Here is a 9238-nt window from a genome sequence, read left to right as displayed (position 1 = left end):
CAGCGTTTCCGCCGCTAGGTCAGGGGTGTGACAGGTTGGTATCAGAGCTACAAGTTGTAGCGAACTAGTATTTCCTTAGGAACTACGATTATAACTTAGGGTATATACTCTAATTAGGTTTAACCTAGAAGCCTATTAACTAAAAGTATTATTATTAATTACACTACTGATAGACTACTTATGGGAGAGGTGTCTAGTTTGCACTGTCGCTTGGGTTGCTGGATCTCAGAACGGCTATATGCTAAAATGGTCCTGCCCTCCGACACTTCTCACCGGACCAATCCTTACTTGATAGTCTTGAAGTACAAAACATAGAATTAATAAAATACATTTAACCAAAAAATAATCAAATATAGAGTTATATATATAAAGTCTTATAAATATACCTAAATATCATAAACAACATCCATATGAATCATAACTCAAGATATTAGGTAAAAAACGATACCTAGGGTTCGTACAGTACAACAGTCGTACCACAACTAGACCTAGAATGCGCAACTAAGTTTTATTATGGTCCAACCGACACATGCCTAAACCTGTATATGGTAGTTGACAATCTAAATGCTTGAGGATTTATGGATCGGTAGCTTAGTTTGATTAGTTGAGATTCTTATATTGAAGGATTAGACCTACTGCTCAAGGATTCGACACCTAGCTTGAGTTTTTCTTTTGAGGTTGCATGGATTGATGGTCTAGAGTTCTGTATACGACATACCTATGTAGAGAGAGTCACAAAATACCCTGTACTATATATTACATACTATAATTAAATATTATATGCATTCCTATGCTACCTCTCATAAACATCTAACATGTTTAAAGTCTTATGCAGGTTCGTGGGAGATAGATAGCCGACATGGGTATATGGATGGTACTTCTCTTACCAGAAGAAAATCATGTAGTACCTCACATGCTAGAGCCATACGACCATTACGATCCATGGATGTCAGTGTTGACATCCCCGAATTTAGGTCAAAGACTGTGAACGGTCGCGTTCACAGTAAATCTCTTTGTAATTTGATTCATTGAGTTTTGGTGCATCTTATGTAAATTAAATGAGTTTAGTTCAACTAATATAAGATACCAAATGGTATCCTACTTTCAAATGTGTAAACTGACAAACGAATCAAGCAGCTCGAACTGCAATCATAGTTAATACGTCTGAAAAACTAAAATTTCATATTAAGCAGTTGTAAGCAAAACAAACACTCTATTCTCATAGTACATTTTTGTCTGTTTTCAAAAATATAAAGAATGTCAAAAACAGAGTTCGTATCTTTTTGTATGCAAAAGATACGATCGTTTTAAGAGTCTAAATCAGTATAATACTAATTTTTTCTTAAAACTGTTAAAATCATTTCTATCCGTTGAAGAACCTAAACACCTCAGATAGAATTTCCGAAAACATTTATGGACTCAGGTTATAGTCTATTATTTAATTTCATTTTTGAAATATTTTTAGTAAAGATATTTATAAAAGTAAAAAAATCAGACGTTTTTTGAATCTTTAAACGCGATTTCCCAGAGTTTTATAACTCGAAAAATTAATCGGTTTGAACTTTTGAAATCCTTAAACTAAACTCTATCATTCATCATTTTTAGAAAAATTATTTAATATCAGAATGAATGACACACAAATTGAGAAAAACTGTTTTGTAACGTTTCAAATGACATTACCCATTTTGATACCATAAGTGATCAACTTTGACACAAATATTCAACCATATATTATTGCATTTTTTTCATATAATTTTTTCCCTTTCTCTACCATCTAATTTTCAAAAATACACACAAATAAATGTCCAATTAAATTAATATATCAATACATATACTATGAGGAAATTCATTATTTACAAATTTCACACAAAATACACATATTATACATAAATGACAGCTATTAATTCTTGTACATCTAAAATTACAGACAAAAAAAATATGTTGGCATTTCTCAAGCTTGCTTGCACTCTTCCTTCAACCAAGACCACACTCAAGCACAACCCACAACCTGTACAATGATAAAAATCAACAACTGATCACAAATGCTTGATTCACAAACAACCAACAACAATTGAAATCTTAAACTGAAAATTGATCGATTCTTTATTTTATGCCTGCATCTTCGTTTCCAGCCAAGAACATTTTTGTGCATGTTCTCGTGACTACCTGCAAACAAGAAGAACATCCTCGTTTCCTTTCCCCCCTTCCCGTCGATCACAACTAAGCCAAACAACCACTGATTTATTCCTTCTTTCTCCTGTCAAAAATCAAACCCAAACACCCACTTAAGTTCTACCGATTTCAGTCAAAAAAAAAAAAAAAAAAAAAAAAAAAAAAAAGAAAGAAAATAAAATAAAGGCAAACTGCTTGAGCAGCCCTCGCTGCACCCACCGAGACCACCAGCAGCACCGCTGCTTCTGTTCCCCTTTTCCTTCCCTTCGCAACCTCTTAGCCACACCAAACCCTCGATCCAAAAACCACTGAATCGCTTTCCCTTTTCGCTCCTCGCAATCGGACAGAAAGAGCGCAGCCTCGCTGCTCTTCCCTCATTATCTTCGGCCCCGTCTACCACTGGAGACGCTCTCTTCTCGCGATAGATCGACAAAAACCCCGTACTGGCTGCGAGCTTGTTCTTCCTTCGGTCCTCTTCGTGACCTGCGACGAGCAAGGAACTGGATGCAGCACTGCCGCCTTCGTGCTTCCTTCTTGCCCGTTGTTGTTCATTCGCATCTGCCTTTCATTCGTTCGTGTTCTATCTGCTTCCATCGTTCCTTCCTTGCTCGATTAGTCAACTGACGAAGCAAATAAAAAGCCCTAATTTCTATTAAGTTTGATAAAGTAAACAAAATAGACCCTCACTTGACAAAACATTACGAAATCAGTCCCAAACCCCCAAACATTGAACCCGCTTCTTCAAATAGCCCCTCCTTTGGTTATTTTTAGCAAAACAAATCCCAATATTCAAACTTTGATTTAAATTAAGCATTTCAACCCCTCCCATGGAGATTTTTTAACAAAATCAGTCCAATTCCCAAACTTAAATTCCATTTAAACCATTTCAGTCCCTCCCTTGATTTATTTTAACCAAATCAATCCTATTTTGGTTAATAAAATTAACAAACAACCCCGATAGTGTAAATTTGTTAGAAAACGGTCCCGAAAGTGTTTCAAAGTTCAAGAATCGTGGCTTTGCGGCTTCTCACGTCAAGGTTCTCAAAATAAACCGATTCCATACAAACCGAACTCACGCTTCAAGGGTGAGTGCTTACGACTCCTTTTTAATAATTTTAATTAATTCAGGGGGAATAGATGTGCCTATATCCTTTGTTTATGCAAACAAATTAACATTTTATGCGAAAATACAACAATGTGGTTTATACAATGTAAAATATTGTTACAAATAAACTAGTTTAAACTTTTCATATACGTATTACGGTTATTTATCATGAAATAACTAGTCCACACAACAAATGCTACATCATACAAAAATATATGAGTTTTATGTGACATTGTATATCATAACAAGCATGTCATAAAACTTTGTAATATTTCAAGATTCAAACTATTACTATGCATGTATATTTATATGTTTAAATACATAAAGTTTATACATGTACACATATTCATTACGTTGGAAGGTACATGTTTATAAAATCGAGTACATTACACTTTTACATACATACCAAGCATACTCGGCTTTTATGAACTTTCTACAATGAAATTCATTTTGCCTAGTGACTTAATCACAATTAAGTTAGGGCTAAGAGTTATTCACATACTTTGGTTAAAGGATTTTTAGTGAGACTATATTCATTAGTTGAGTCTAAAAATATCATCGGTAATCTTCAGACCGAGATACATACGTATAGATCTATATGGGGTTGACATCCCCACCTACGGTTGCTAGCTACAACCTCGATCGATCAATCGAAGCGGGTGGTAATTGTCTATAATTATAACTAAACCGTCCAATGAAGCATTGTAGCGGGTACATTCAGTCACATAGCTCGGTTATTGGACTCATTATAAACATTAACCAAAATCTATATATATATATATATATATATATATATATATATATATATATATATATATATATCACTACAAACCATGGGCTTTGTTGCTTTCAAAACAATTTGAAGTATGGAATTATTTACGTAACAGTACATTTTGGTTTCAAGTATATTCAAGGATTCTTATAAACACAATTTTAAGTATGAATTTACTTAAACGAAGATTATTTTGGCTTTCAAAGATTCTTTACAAACACAGTGTTAAGTATGGATTTACTTATACAAAAATACATTTTCGCTTTCAAATATTCTTTACAAACATAGTTTTAGGTGTGGATTTATTTATACATAGATACATTCTAGCTTTCAAAGACTCTTTGTAGACACAGTTTTAACTGTTGTTATACATATTAAAAAAAATATTTTGTAGACTTTTAAAAGTATTATTATTGTTAGCAGAAAAAATATAACTCTCACCAACTTTGTGTTGACCCTTAAAATTACATGTATTTTCAAGAAATCACTAAACAGGGATTCAAGATGGATTAGATTACATGTGAAATAGTTTACTAGTTGTTGTATTATCTGCCTATCTGTTAAGGAAATTCATGTACTATTATTATCTGTAAAAACCTTGTATTCAAATATCAAGATAGAGCACGGATGCTATTTTTTATTGTTGTACTTGTGTTATATATTCAATTTACTTGTGATCCATGAACTTAGTCGCATAGCCTGGTGTGTTCCGTCGCCTCGAGCGAGGGAGTGACATAGTGCCACATTCACCTATATCACTAGTGGCGTCAATTGAGGAGGAGGAGCCCAAGGAAGAGGAGTCATTCGAGGAGGAGGAACTCCTCGAAGATGAGGAGTCACCTGAGGGTGTGAATGACGAGGGTCCAGCTGATAGTTCGCTATATCCTGATTCATCATCTAGTGATGATCCCACATATCACACTGAGACATAGGTTCATGTTGAGGATTACACCACCAGGGAGAGTAACTCAAATCCCTTACAGATAGTAGAGGTTCTATCCTCCACACCATCACCTTCTCACCGGTCATTTAGACTTCGTATCACAGGTCCATGCCTAAAGAATACCCCTAGGAAATTCACTCCCATACCTTCCCATAAGAGAGCAGAATCACCTATGTTATCACCTAGAGCCTTGAAAAGGAATTGTCACACCTATAGATGCACTCCTTAGATTGATGAGTGGATTGAGGAAGATAGAATCGGAGTTTATGAGGTAGGTGAATCATATCAAGCACCATTACGATACCCATACCAGAGTCTCTGACCAATGGGGCGATATATGTATTAGTTCCACCGGTAGCCCAACATACAGATAGTATTAATCGCATGGAGGAGGATCTTTGGTCATTGAGGATGGATGTTAGATTACTGACTGATAGAGTTCGTGAGCGTGAGTAAGGACAACATATTGACAAGATGAGAGTCCTTCATGCCTACGATCATCTTGAGGAGGCTCATGATTAGATTCAGTCATAGCAACTTGAGATAGGAATGTTGGAGCATCGTGTGGAGGAGTTAGAGCAGAGGGTTATAGTATCTGAGATAAAGACAGTTACTTATTAGGTGATGATCAATTACCTTCATTATTTGGGGGCACAACTGGTTGCGTTGGTAGTAATGTATTTTGGGATTTTGTGGAAGCTTTAGCTAAGAAAGATAGCAACTATATTTTTGGGTTTGGAGAATGGAAAAGTTGTAAGTATATAGTAGTGTAACACCCGCGTTTCCAGGCTAGGCATTTTCGTTGATATAATAGTCTAGGTAAATCTTTGTAACCCATTTTGAAATAATAGAAGTGTATTATTTGAGTATTATGTGTTTTGTGTTTAATTGCTTAATTATGTGGTTTGATTAATTAAGAATAAAAATAAGCGTCAAATTTTAAGTGTCAAATAAACTTGATATCTTTGGATAATGTTGTAGTAGTTGAAACGAGGTTTCCGAATATATAAAGAACGCCCAAATCTGACTTCGTATGAGGAAGTTATGATTTTCTGAAGTTTCGACTTAGTGGTATGCAGCCCGAAATACTCGATTTGAGATCGAGCGGTTTTTAGTCGAATCGATCTAAACGAGAATCGAAGATCTCGTTGTTGGTATCGAAGCGATGAAAAGTTAGGCGAGAACGGACGTCAAACGAAGAAGTTATGAATTTATAACGAAGTTTTTCTGTCCCGGCCTACTAAAAATAAATAATAAAAATAAAGTTAAAATTAGCCGATGGAGTCTAAACAAAAGTTGTAGAGTGTAGTCTCACCTACGCGTGGATATAAAGAACGTCGAAAACGGAGTTCGTATGAAGAAGATATGAATTTCCGAAGTTTATTAAATAATTTGTATTTAAATTAAATCTTTAATTCGGATGTATATCCGATGGAGTCACCGATCTGATCCGAAGAACGCCCAGCATACCGCGAAGCATGACGCACCTCTCACTCAAGTCACTTCGGATGACGAACGCCATGACGATTTCGGACCAGTACGCCCCGCGTACTCCGAGGCTCCAGCCTCCTATAAATAGGATTCGAGGTCAGCCGACTCAATTGCTCTTTTTCTCTCTTCTCTCTCCCGTTTTGCCTCGATTTGCGTGCCAGAAGTACCCCGAAGCCCCGGTAATATTCTTGAGCCCCGAAGTAAGTCCCGAGATCCCAAAGATCCCGAGAAATGCGATTCCCGAGCCGAAGCTCTGCCCGAGAGAAGTTCGATTTTTGTGAAGATCTTCCAGATCTGCTGAGGATTACTACTTCTGCAAGCCATAGTGTTGTCCGATCATCTTCTAATCAAGTGAGTGTATACTACCTTTCATAAACACGATAATAATACAAGTATGGTTTGAGTGTATTAAGTATATTGTTGTTTATATGTGTGAGTGTGTGGTTACTTTCTTCTAACGCATAATTATAAAGTATTTTCTACGAAATACGTGTTATGTGTATATTTTGTGTTATATGTGTGAATGTATATTCACTCTCTTCTATCTCATGGATCTGATTTGTTTTCTATGAAATACGTGTTATGTGTGTGTGCCTCATCTGTTATGTGGAATATGTATTGATTAAAGCATGTTATGCAAGTTTTTAAACTATGTATAAAAATGTATATTTTTATCTACTAATACGTTGGGTAGAACATGGGTAGATAATTGGTGTGTAATAAACAGATGAGAGGCCTCGTTGTTGTTTTGATTCAGTCATCTAGCGGAGTTTAGATGACGACCACAGACTTTTCTAGACAGTCATGTGGAACACTAGCAGGCTCGCCACCTGTAGGTGTTAATGAACTTGGGTGTTCATTCGCTGTACTCCATCCCCCTCATGGTTGCCTTATTTGACTTATATTGCTGAGGAACCCCCGAAACATGTGTTGTCTCCCCGATGAAATATTCTTATACTAGGTCCCTTATATCAGTTGTCTTAGGGATGTAAAGTGAGAATAACGGGAATGGGTAATTGGGTTATTGTTGGTTGGTGGAATTAAATATAATTATTTATTGTGGGTTGAAAACCCTATATGCTCACCAGGCTCCCAAGCCTGACCCACTCTGTAACAGCCCGGATTTCCAGGTATTTTATTGTTTTGTTTTTTTTTTTGTGTTTTGAGAGGGGACTCGGCGAGTTGGAGCTCAGACTCGCCGAGTAGGGTCGCGATTCTGGACGCGGGATTCGTCTGGACTCGGCGAGTCCAGGATATGGACTCGGCGAGTCCAGGATATGGACTCGGCAAGTCCACACTGTTTAATGAAACCCTAATTTCTCGGGTTTGGGACCTATTTAAAGGGCCTTATGGCCGTCATTTGCACCCAACAGTCCATAGAGAGAAACCCTAGAGTGCTTTAGCAATTTGAGAGAGAAAGGGAGCATTTCTTGACATTTGTGTGTTGTTTAGCAAAGAAGGGGGAGGTTCTAGCCAAGAGGAGGCAAAGGAGACTGCTATTCGGTGGATTTGAAGCTTAGCTCTTCAATCTAAAGGTATGATTTCGGCTCATCTCCTGTTTTGTGAAGTATAATTGATTTTAGGGTTTCTTGTGACCTTGTTGATTTGATTGGATGGCCAAATAGTCCCTTGCTAGGGATGAGACTTCGGATCTGGATCCATAGAGGTCCAGAGAGCCTCATTCATCAAGCTTTATAGAGAACAATGGAGGTTATGACCTTGAGTAGTGAGATTTGTTGATAATTCTTCATATATGGTCATATAGAGGTTGTTTATGCACCAAGTCTGGGGCTTTACGTGGTGAATCAGTCTAGGAGGGCCAGATCTATGAATTGTTGGAGTAGATCTGACCTTAGAAGCAAGTTTGAGTGATTGCATGGCATGGACTCGCCGAGTCCGATGAGCAGACTCGGCGAGTAGCTTGAAGATTGCCTTGGACCGGTCAGTGAGTGGTCTAGTCGAGTCAGGGGTTGACTCAGTGAGTCAGGGCGAGTTAGAGAGGGTTGTCAAAAGTGGACTGAGTCGAGCTGGGACTCGCCGAGTCATTCTTGAGACTCGGCGAGTTGAGTCGGGGTGGCCCCACGATTTCTGCCAGGTGAAACTCGTCGAGTCAGGGGGGAGTACTCGACGTGTAGAAAGGGAATCCTAGAGATTTGGTGAGAACGTCTAGACTCGCCGAGTTGCCGTGTGCACTCGCCGAGTCCGGTCGAAGTTGACCGTTGACCGTTGACCTGTGTTGACTTCTTACGGATAGTCAACCTTAGAGATAAAAAGTGTTAATTAGAGTCATGTGATGTTATAGGAGGATTAGAGCTCGGAGGATCGAGCACGAGGGGTTTCCAGGGTTCGTGAGATACCGAGACAGCGAGGTGAGTCTTCTCACTATACTTTACCTTGAGTAGGTGATCAGAGCTATGTGTTAGTGTATGTATGTTATGTGTATGCCATATGTTGTACTGCATTATTTCTATGTGATTTATGCTGTGCATGATTACAGGGTTGGAACCGAAAGGTTCCTAGAGTTAGAACCTGAGGGTTCACAGAGTTGGGTGCACGGACCCATAGAGTTATAGCCTCGAGTGGCTAATATGTGTTTTATGTGGTATTTTGGGGAACTCACTAAGCTTCGTGCTTACAGTGTTAGTGTTGTTGTTTCAGGTACCAGCGATGACCGTGGGAAGGCGTCGGCTTGATCTGTACACACGCAGGGGACTTTGATATATTTATGTGATCTTGGGATTTGTATGATACAGAT

The 9238-nt window shown here is 37.9% G+C and overlaps 1 long non-coding RNA gene across 1 annotated transcript; it reads right to left on the bottom strand.

Annotated features, from left to right (window-relative positions):
- Positions 1-1788: 1788 nt before the first annotated feature.
- Positions 1789-2916, bottom strand: LOC111921282 (uncharacterized). The gene is made up of 3 exons (XR_006187438.2): positions 2392-2916; positions 2167-2257; positions 1789-2008 (listed from the first exon to the last, which is right to left on the bottom strand). It is a non-coding gene; the product is annotated as an uncharacterized LOC111921282 (long non-coding RNA).
- Between the last annotated feature and the right edge of the window lie 6322 nt (positions 2917-9238).

This window comes from Lactuca sativa, chromosome 9 (assembly GCF_002870075.4).
Source record: "Lactuca sativa cultivar Salinas chromosome 9, Lsat_Salinas_v11, whole genome shotgun sequence".
Taxonomy (NCBI): domain Eukaryota; kingdom Viridiplantae; phylum Streptophyta; class Magnoliopsida; order Asterales; family Asteraceae; genus Lactuca; species Lactuca sativa.
Note: the sequence above shows the minus strand (reverse complement) of the source record. Positions and strands in the feature narration are given on the sequence as shown.